The sequence below is a fragment of the Corapipo altera genome, unplaced genomic scaffold, assembly GCF_003945725.1.
Source record: "Corapipo altera isolate COAL_440 unplaced genomic scaffold, ASM394572v1 56, whole genome shotgun sequence".
Classification (NCBI taxonomy): Eukaryota; Metazoa; Chordata; class Aves; order Passeriformes; family Pipridae; genus Corapipo; species Corapipo altera.
This window is the reverse complement of record NW_020884896.1, coordinates 5,363,557-5,371,117: the sequence shown is the minus strand read 5'-3', so window position 1 is coordinate 5,371,117 and position 7,561 is coordinate 5,363,557.

Sequence of the window (7,561 nt, the reverse complement as noted above, 5' to 3'; positions counted from 1 at the left end):
CTCGGCGCGGCTCGGCACGGCTCGGCACGGCAGCAGGAGCGCGCAGCCGCCCCGGTCCCCGCCGCCGCCGGGGCTGGGCACGGCCGCCCCCTCCCTCCCGTCCTTCCCCGCCTCCTCCCGGGAGCCGTCAGCCCGGCACTGCCGCCTCGGGGAAACTGAGGCACGGACGGGGGGCGGAGAGCGGGAGAGCTCCCGTGAGGAGGCAGGGAGAGAGCTGCTCCGGGCTGCACCGAGGTGCGGGCTCGGGCGGTTCGGGAGAGCCCCGGCAGTCAGGGACCGCGCAGGGACAGAAAAGGAGACAGAGATGAAGAAGGCGTGGGGCAAGAGGGGCGCAGATCCCCACAGCCCACTGCGGGGGACCCCTGAGCCCTGCGTGTCGGTGTCCATGTACCACGGCTGCGCCCTGGGACCCACAGGAAGGGGAGACCCCAGTCCCACCCAGATGCTGCAGCCCCGCCTAGGGGGAGAAGATGAATGTAAAATCAGTCCGAGACGGAGGGAGTGGAAAGGGGTCAAGAGATGCAGAAGAGGTTTGAGGAGGGCGGCCAGGTCCCCCTCCCTGCAGCCAAGTGCAGAAGCAGGTCCCGCTGCTGCCCCCACGCCAAGCATGGCTTTCCATGCGGGTTAGAGTCTTTAGCAGGATTTTACCCCCGTCTCCTGCAGCCCTAGGGAAAGGGTGAAGCAGCAACACACTTGAAGAGGCTTCCAGAGGCACGGTGCTGCCAAGAGAGGAGTTCACAGCCCACTGGTACATCTGGCACTGGGAACTTGATGTCCCGCTGCTGCCCCTGGTTATTTGTTGCCATCTGTGCAGGATGCCATCCCGGGGGATGCAGACTGTGCTGGAGAGTCCCTACCATGGACAAAGCCAGGGGCTTTTGTTATGCCACTGCCCGAGCACTGACTGCACCATGACATTGGTCCTGGGCACATTTCAGGGGCTGCCCAGTTTCCAGCGCTTCCCAGCACTTCCTCCCTTCATTCTTTGATCCATGCAGAGAGACGGGGGGAACAGGAGCTGTGGGAGGAGGCAAAGCAGCCCGTCCCGATCCCTGCGCCCAGCCCAGCCCGCAGGAGCTGCAGGGCAGAAGGGAATCCGGAGCAGCAAGGAGGGAGGGCCATGCTCACGAGGCAGCATGTTGTCAGCGTGCTTTGGTGTCAAGCCATGAAAGAAGCCGCCTTAGCAAGGCAGCGATGCTTAGCAACTGCCTGGATCTAAAAATAAGAGCCATTTAGCGAGGAAAACGCAGTGGAGAAATGCTTGGAGAACTAAACACATTCCCCCAACCCTCCCTGTGGCCCGGCCACTGCACAGAGCCTGCATGCACTGACTGGCTGAAGAAAAACTCCTGGGATAGCTCTAGCGGTGCCTGCTCTGCTTAGCCTGACAAGCAAAGCTGGAGCCTGGCCAGCCCTCAATTCACCTGTGCTTCTGGGCTTGTCCATCCTGCTGCTTCTTGGCCTCCTCAACCTCCTTCCTTCAGCCTCTCCACCACATCCTCAGCCACATCTTTGTGGTGGCTCTTGGGGACCAGAAGTGTCCCAGGGAAGTAGCAAGGGGGCAAAGGGGGGGTGGGCTGTGTGACCCGTGCCCAAGCTCATCCATCCTGTCTTCTGCTTTCTGCAGGTCCATCTTGCTGTGGATGTGGCAAGCCCAGCAGAGCTGCACGGGGAAGTTTTCACCTTCTGCCATCCCTGGTCCATTGGGAGGCAAACATGGCTATTTTTATCCCAGCTAAGTGCTCCTGTTCCTGCAGGCAAGCAAAAGATGCTTTGCCAGGCTGGGGAGAGGGGGAAAGTTGGGCAGTTTGGTGGGTACCACAGGGTAGGATGGGGCAGCTCCAGGGCCAAGCTGACACAGACTTCCTCCCCACAGTGTAGAAAAAGGGGGACACAACTCACTTGCTCACTGGTTACGGCTCCTTTCCTTAGCAAACACGAGAGCTGGGCATTCTGCCAGGATTCATAGCCTTTGAGCCTTTCTCTTCTTGAGAAAAACACAACATCCTCCTCTAAATGTTCCTCTGGGCACTGGAAGCTGGGGGTCTGCAGGATGCCAGAGTAGGAAAAGCCCTTTCTGCTGCAGGTATGGGTCTGGTCTCTACCCTCCTGTCCAGACCCAGACAAGGGTCCTGCTGTGGGTGCACTGTGTGAAGAGACACCTTGGTAAACATGTCTGGCCAGGGATGGAACGGCGACAAAGTCAGCCTGGAGTGCCGAGCATCTTTTGCAGCACATCTCACTGTGACATGCAGCAGATACAAAAAGGCTGGGTCAGGCTGAGGAAAATCACCTAAGTAGCATCCAAGGCTTTAATCAAAGCGTGTCTTGCACAGTCCTGCTGCTGCCGGCCTCATCCACCACAAAAGCAGTCAGCAGGTCCAGGGCAGGCAGGAGCCATCTGAAGGCAGGGCTGGTGGTCTGTGCTGCTGCAAATGACACTGGATTAACTGTTTCCAGAGGATGGGAAGAGCTCTGCTGGCTCCCAACAGCCCAGATCCCAGTTACAAGGGGTAACCAGGAGGGAGGGCCATGCCCTAGACGGCCAAGACACGGTACAGGCTCCACGGGCACAGCTAACCATGAAACCCACATTCTGATACCCAGGGCAGGGAAGTGTGGAGGGCTGGCAGGTGGATGGATCCAGCCTGCTGGGGCAGACAGGGGGCCTGTAGAAACACCCTGGCCTCACACTCATCTCTGGGACAGCAGCAGAGAGACATGAGAGAAACACGGTCATGTAAACCATCCCCAGAGCTTGGCACGGCCAGCAGTGGGGTGCAATGGGGAACAGGGGGACAGGTGGGAAATGAAAGGAGGGAGGCAAAGTAGGGGCACAAATGGTGCTGCCCCCTGAGGTGCACCCCAGGCTATCTGTCTCTGAGGCAGGGTGTCACCAGGACTGCCCACGCACCCTCATCATGATGGAATTCACCCATTTTCATCAGCTGGGGCATGAGGCATGTTTCCTAAGTGGCTTACCTGTCACCCTGTTCGCAGCAGTGCTTTGGTAAGGGACATCTGCATGGGATTAATGCTGCTCGCTGGGCAGCAGAGCTGCAGCCAGGAATGGTTCTGAGTCAGGGCGAGAGGGGTAGGGCAATTTTGTCCAGAGGCCTTGCTTGTCCTCGGCTAAGTGTGCAGCCAGTGCAGCCTTGTCACAAGTAACTGGGGAAGGGGACAGGTTTGGGGATGCTCCAGTGTTGTCTGGGGCACTGGATGCAGAGCCTGGCTGCAGGCAGAGCAGTGCCAGCTTGCCACCAGCCTCGTCCAGACCCAGGCTGGACTGAGCTGAGCCCACCCACAACCAGCCCTACTCCTCTCGAGGACACTCACCTGCAATTACAGGGCTGATCCCTTCAGCTCACCCATGCCTCCAGCTCCCTGTTGGGATTCCCTGGCTTTGGGGACACATGCCCCCACACACCCTGCAGAGCCCTGCTGAAAACTCCAGGCTCAACACAAAACCCAAGACAGTCCCAAACTACTCCCATCCACAGAAGCTCGACCCTGGAGAGGAAGCAGGAGTGCTGGGGTCTGCACCCTACCGGACTGGGGTACAGGAATGTAGGGACCTCTCCCCCAGGCCCTCTGCTCTTTGCAAATAGCCTGCTGTGGGTGTTATAGAGGGACGGGGAGAAGGAAGGACGTAATTTAACACTTCATTAGGTAACCACAAGGCATTGATCTGCCCTACCAGCCCGTGTGTTCTCTAATTGCATATCTCCATTCTTATTAGTTCTATCGGAAAAGCAGAGAGCAGGACTCGGGAGTCTGATCCTATCTTTAGGAAATTTCAAACAGAGATGTAATTGCTGAGTGCTTTAAATCACGGTGCTTTATCCACTGTTAACAGTATTTTAAAGCCACGGTCATCAATAGCAGTCCTCGGGATGTGCTCCCAGCAGATGCCATTAATCCTATTTTGGCTGCGGTGCCTCTGGGCTCAGATTTACACTCGGAGGCAAGGGACAGCTCTGCTTCCCCAGCAGAGAGAGCTCCCAGGCAGCTCCTGGGCTGGGACATGGGGCTCAGCACCCAGGCACTGGTTCTAGGGGGAGAGGGCAGAAACAGGAGCCCCTTAAACCAGCTCCACCCCTTGCAAACATGCTATCAAACAGCCACCTTAGATGGAGATGAGCAACTTGACACCAGGGGCTACTCCTCTGCCAGGGCCCACACAGCCCCCCCAGTCTGGAGCAGGGATGTTCATGGCCACGCAAGTGTCTCCAGGCAGGGCAAATAGCCTCACTCAGGAATAAACCACAATATTTACTACATCTGCAAAGGAAATGGATCTGGGTGGCATGAGACCAAGACAAGCCCCTTGGCCTCTGCAGAGAGACAAGTCTGGGGTCTCTGGTGTCCTGGGGACTCGGGGAGCAGCTATGGCAGAGCAGAAGGTTCTGGGGAGGCGACGCCTGAGGGAGACATCACCCAGGACATACACAGGGCAAAGCTGCTCCCATCTCCATTAACCCACCCTTGCAGAGATACAAGGGCAGATGGGACCCACTGTGAGATTCAAACCTGTGGGGAATTTCAGGTGCTGGAAATCTTGCAAGGCTGGAGGAGGAACAGATTATGCTGCAAGCTGCTGGGAGAGCCTTGCAAGCAGGAATGCTGCAGGAGGAAGGGAACCTCCTCTGTCAAATGCAAACCAGCAGGTGTGAGAAATCTGGCTGTGCAGGAGGGAGAAAAAACTTTGCATCGCACTCTGTATCCTCGAAAGCCAGTCACCTGCCTCTGCCAATGCCTCCAGCAAGGAGGGATTCCCCAGCACGGCCCCACTGCTGGGTGGGCGGTGTGGGGCTCTGTGCCCACCCAGAATGTTTCTTTGCCACTTCTGCCTAACAGATGCAAAATCTGTGCGAAGAAAAAACTTGGTTTAGGGAGCTGAGACTGAATTGGAGCATTCCTCGGCTCAGGATGTACCTCTAGTCTCATGAGCCCTCTCAGCATTACAAAACATGTCATGTTTGTGTGCTCAGTGCCTGTGGGCTCAGCTTTAATTTAAAGAGGAACCAGATACTATTTCCAACCTTCACTTGTGCAGTGCTGGATGCCACACCAGGGGCTCTTTCAGCATCTCAGGTCTGCTATGAAAACAGGTGTGCATCTCTGTCTTGAGCCCACACTGCGGACACACGTCCTGCTCTGCCAGGGCCCTGTGCCCGAGCTCACCTTCATGTGAGGGGATGTCCCTGCTGTGACTGTGGTCTCAGCACTCTGCTGCCCATCCCATTCCATTCCATCCTGTCCCATCCCACCAGCCTGGCAATGGTCGCAGTAGAGGGGTCAAAAGTGGGGCATGGGGCCAGGGTGACACAGATGGATTCTGCTGGAGCATCACTTGCTGTAGGGCTGGGAAAACAACCACATCAGAGCTGCTGAACAGCCACAGGTCATAAAAGCATCCTTGCCCCTGGACACTGCCAGGAGGGCCCAGGTTGAACTCTGGAGCAGGGGAGCTCCAGCTAATTAGTCATTAGTTGCTTCAGAGGGGAAACGAGCCTCTGTATGCCTGCAGCAGAGTGACCTGTGGGCCTTGGGACACAGCCAGGCTGCACATCACTGAGAAATGACTGAGGGTTCATCTCCCACAGCAGAGCTGTAGAAGCAGCCCAGCACAGCGGGTGTCCACCTCCCCAGCCCCTTCCTGCCCCCACGGGACTCCTGGGAGCTCCCAGCCTCTGGCAGCAGCCTGGAAAGCCTCTGAGCTGCCCTGCAGTGAGCAGCAAGCCCGACTCATTTAATCTATTCGATTGGATTCAACTTCCAGCCACATGATTCAATTAGCCCTGGAGGGACAGCACGGAGAGCAGAGGCTGCAGAGCACGGCCCAGTCTATGCTCCAGCAGCTACCAAGCTGGGAAAGGGTGGCACAGTGTGGAGCCACAGCAGCAGGACCTTGTACTTGTCCTGGCCCTCTGGGGTGTGCTGGGGTGATGGGGGCTGCAAGAAAACCCTCTTCTGTCCAGGAGAGGCAGGGGCTCATCTGGGCACAAGCTGCTGGTCCTGAGTGATGTGTGAGTAGCTGTAGGGCAGAGTCTGGTGGAGCCCTGTCCCGAGCATTTACCTTTGCAGTCAGTCAAAACCCAGAGAGGTGACAGCCACTCTGGATCAGATCTGAGGTCTGCATCCCTGAGCACCTGGCAGGGTGGCCTAAAGAAGCTTTAGAAAGACAACAGGAGCATTCAGTGATGCTCCCCCGAGGGTGCTGCCTGTCAGATATATTTGGGATCACCCCTCTGCTGTTGCACTGAGCTCAACTACACTGTACTCAGATGGAGGAGAACCAGGTCTCTGACCAGCAGAAGGACTCTCAGCAGCCCCAGGGCCCTCCAGGTCCCACAGACATTGCAGTAGCCCTTCTCCAGACTTCTGGCCTGGACTTCCATTCATCACTTACTTCTCTGTCTGAAAGTATCAGTAAAGGCATCAGTAAGTTCCCACCAGGGGAAAAACACATCTTATCCTGGTCCCTTCGGATTTCTACACCTCCCAAAGCTGGGCTTTACTTCTTTCCTTTCAGGTTACTGCAATAGTTCATCTCCCAAAAAAACCCATCACCTCCACAGGGACACACTCCCATCCAGCACAACCCTGCTAATCCCAACAAGTAACAGAGACCAACAGGAGATGAGAACAGATATCCATAAGGCATTGGTGCTGACACCAAGATGGAGAGCTGCTTTCCAGTGCCAAGAGCCAGCTGTAAATCTTACCACAGACTGCTGGCCACACACCAGTCCCAACAGACATGATGGCACTTGTGACTTGGCAAGGGTAATAGCAACTCCCCCTGCCTGCCCTGTACCGAGCTGGGAAAGACAGCAGCTCCACCCTGGGAGGGAAGTGTGGGGAAGCAAGTGGAGCACACTGGGGCTGATGCCCTGTGTAAGTGCTGTCTAGGCAATAGCTCTCTCCAGGAATTCTCCTCCTGATACCGACCAGGCAACAGTCTGGCAGGACCCCAGAGCAGGGAGCATCCAATTCTTCAAACAGGGAGAGAAAAGCACCCCAACAGGCACCAGGACTCACATGGATGGCAGCTCAGTCCTGCAGAGGTATGGTCCCTGTGCCATGCAAAGGAAGACAAAGAGGTTTGCAAACCAAACAGAGCAGGTGGGTGAAGTTGCACCTCTGTGAACAACAGAGGGTGTACAACACCCTCTGGCTGTTGTACACGATCATGGGTTTGGTACTACCTGCTCCTGGCACTCCCAAGGAGCAAACAAAACATAACATGAAGCCGACAGCCCATTCAGGGAAGACTCAGCTCCTGAGGAGCTGCCTCTCTCGAGTCTGCATGAAAAGTGGGACCTGTAAGAGCAAAGGAAGAGACCAAAAATCACAGTGGCACTTACAAACCAGTTTTTAGTAACTCCCTCCAAAATTTAGCTCAAATTCAATTCTTCTCTTCCAGAATTTGGTCATTATTTTGTAGAATATTTGTCTCCCTGCAGCAGCTGCCTAATTTAAAGGCTGCAATCTGATATCTCCCAACACTTCCCAAGCCTCAGACACAGATCTTCCAATAACAGATTGAGTTATGAAT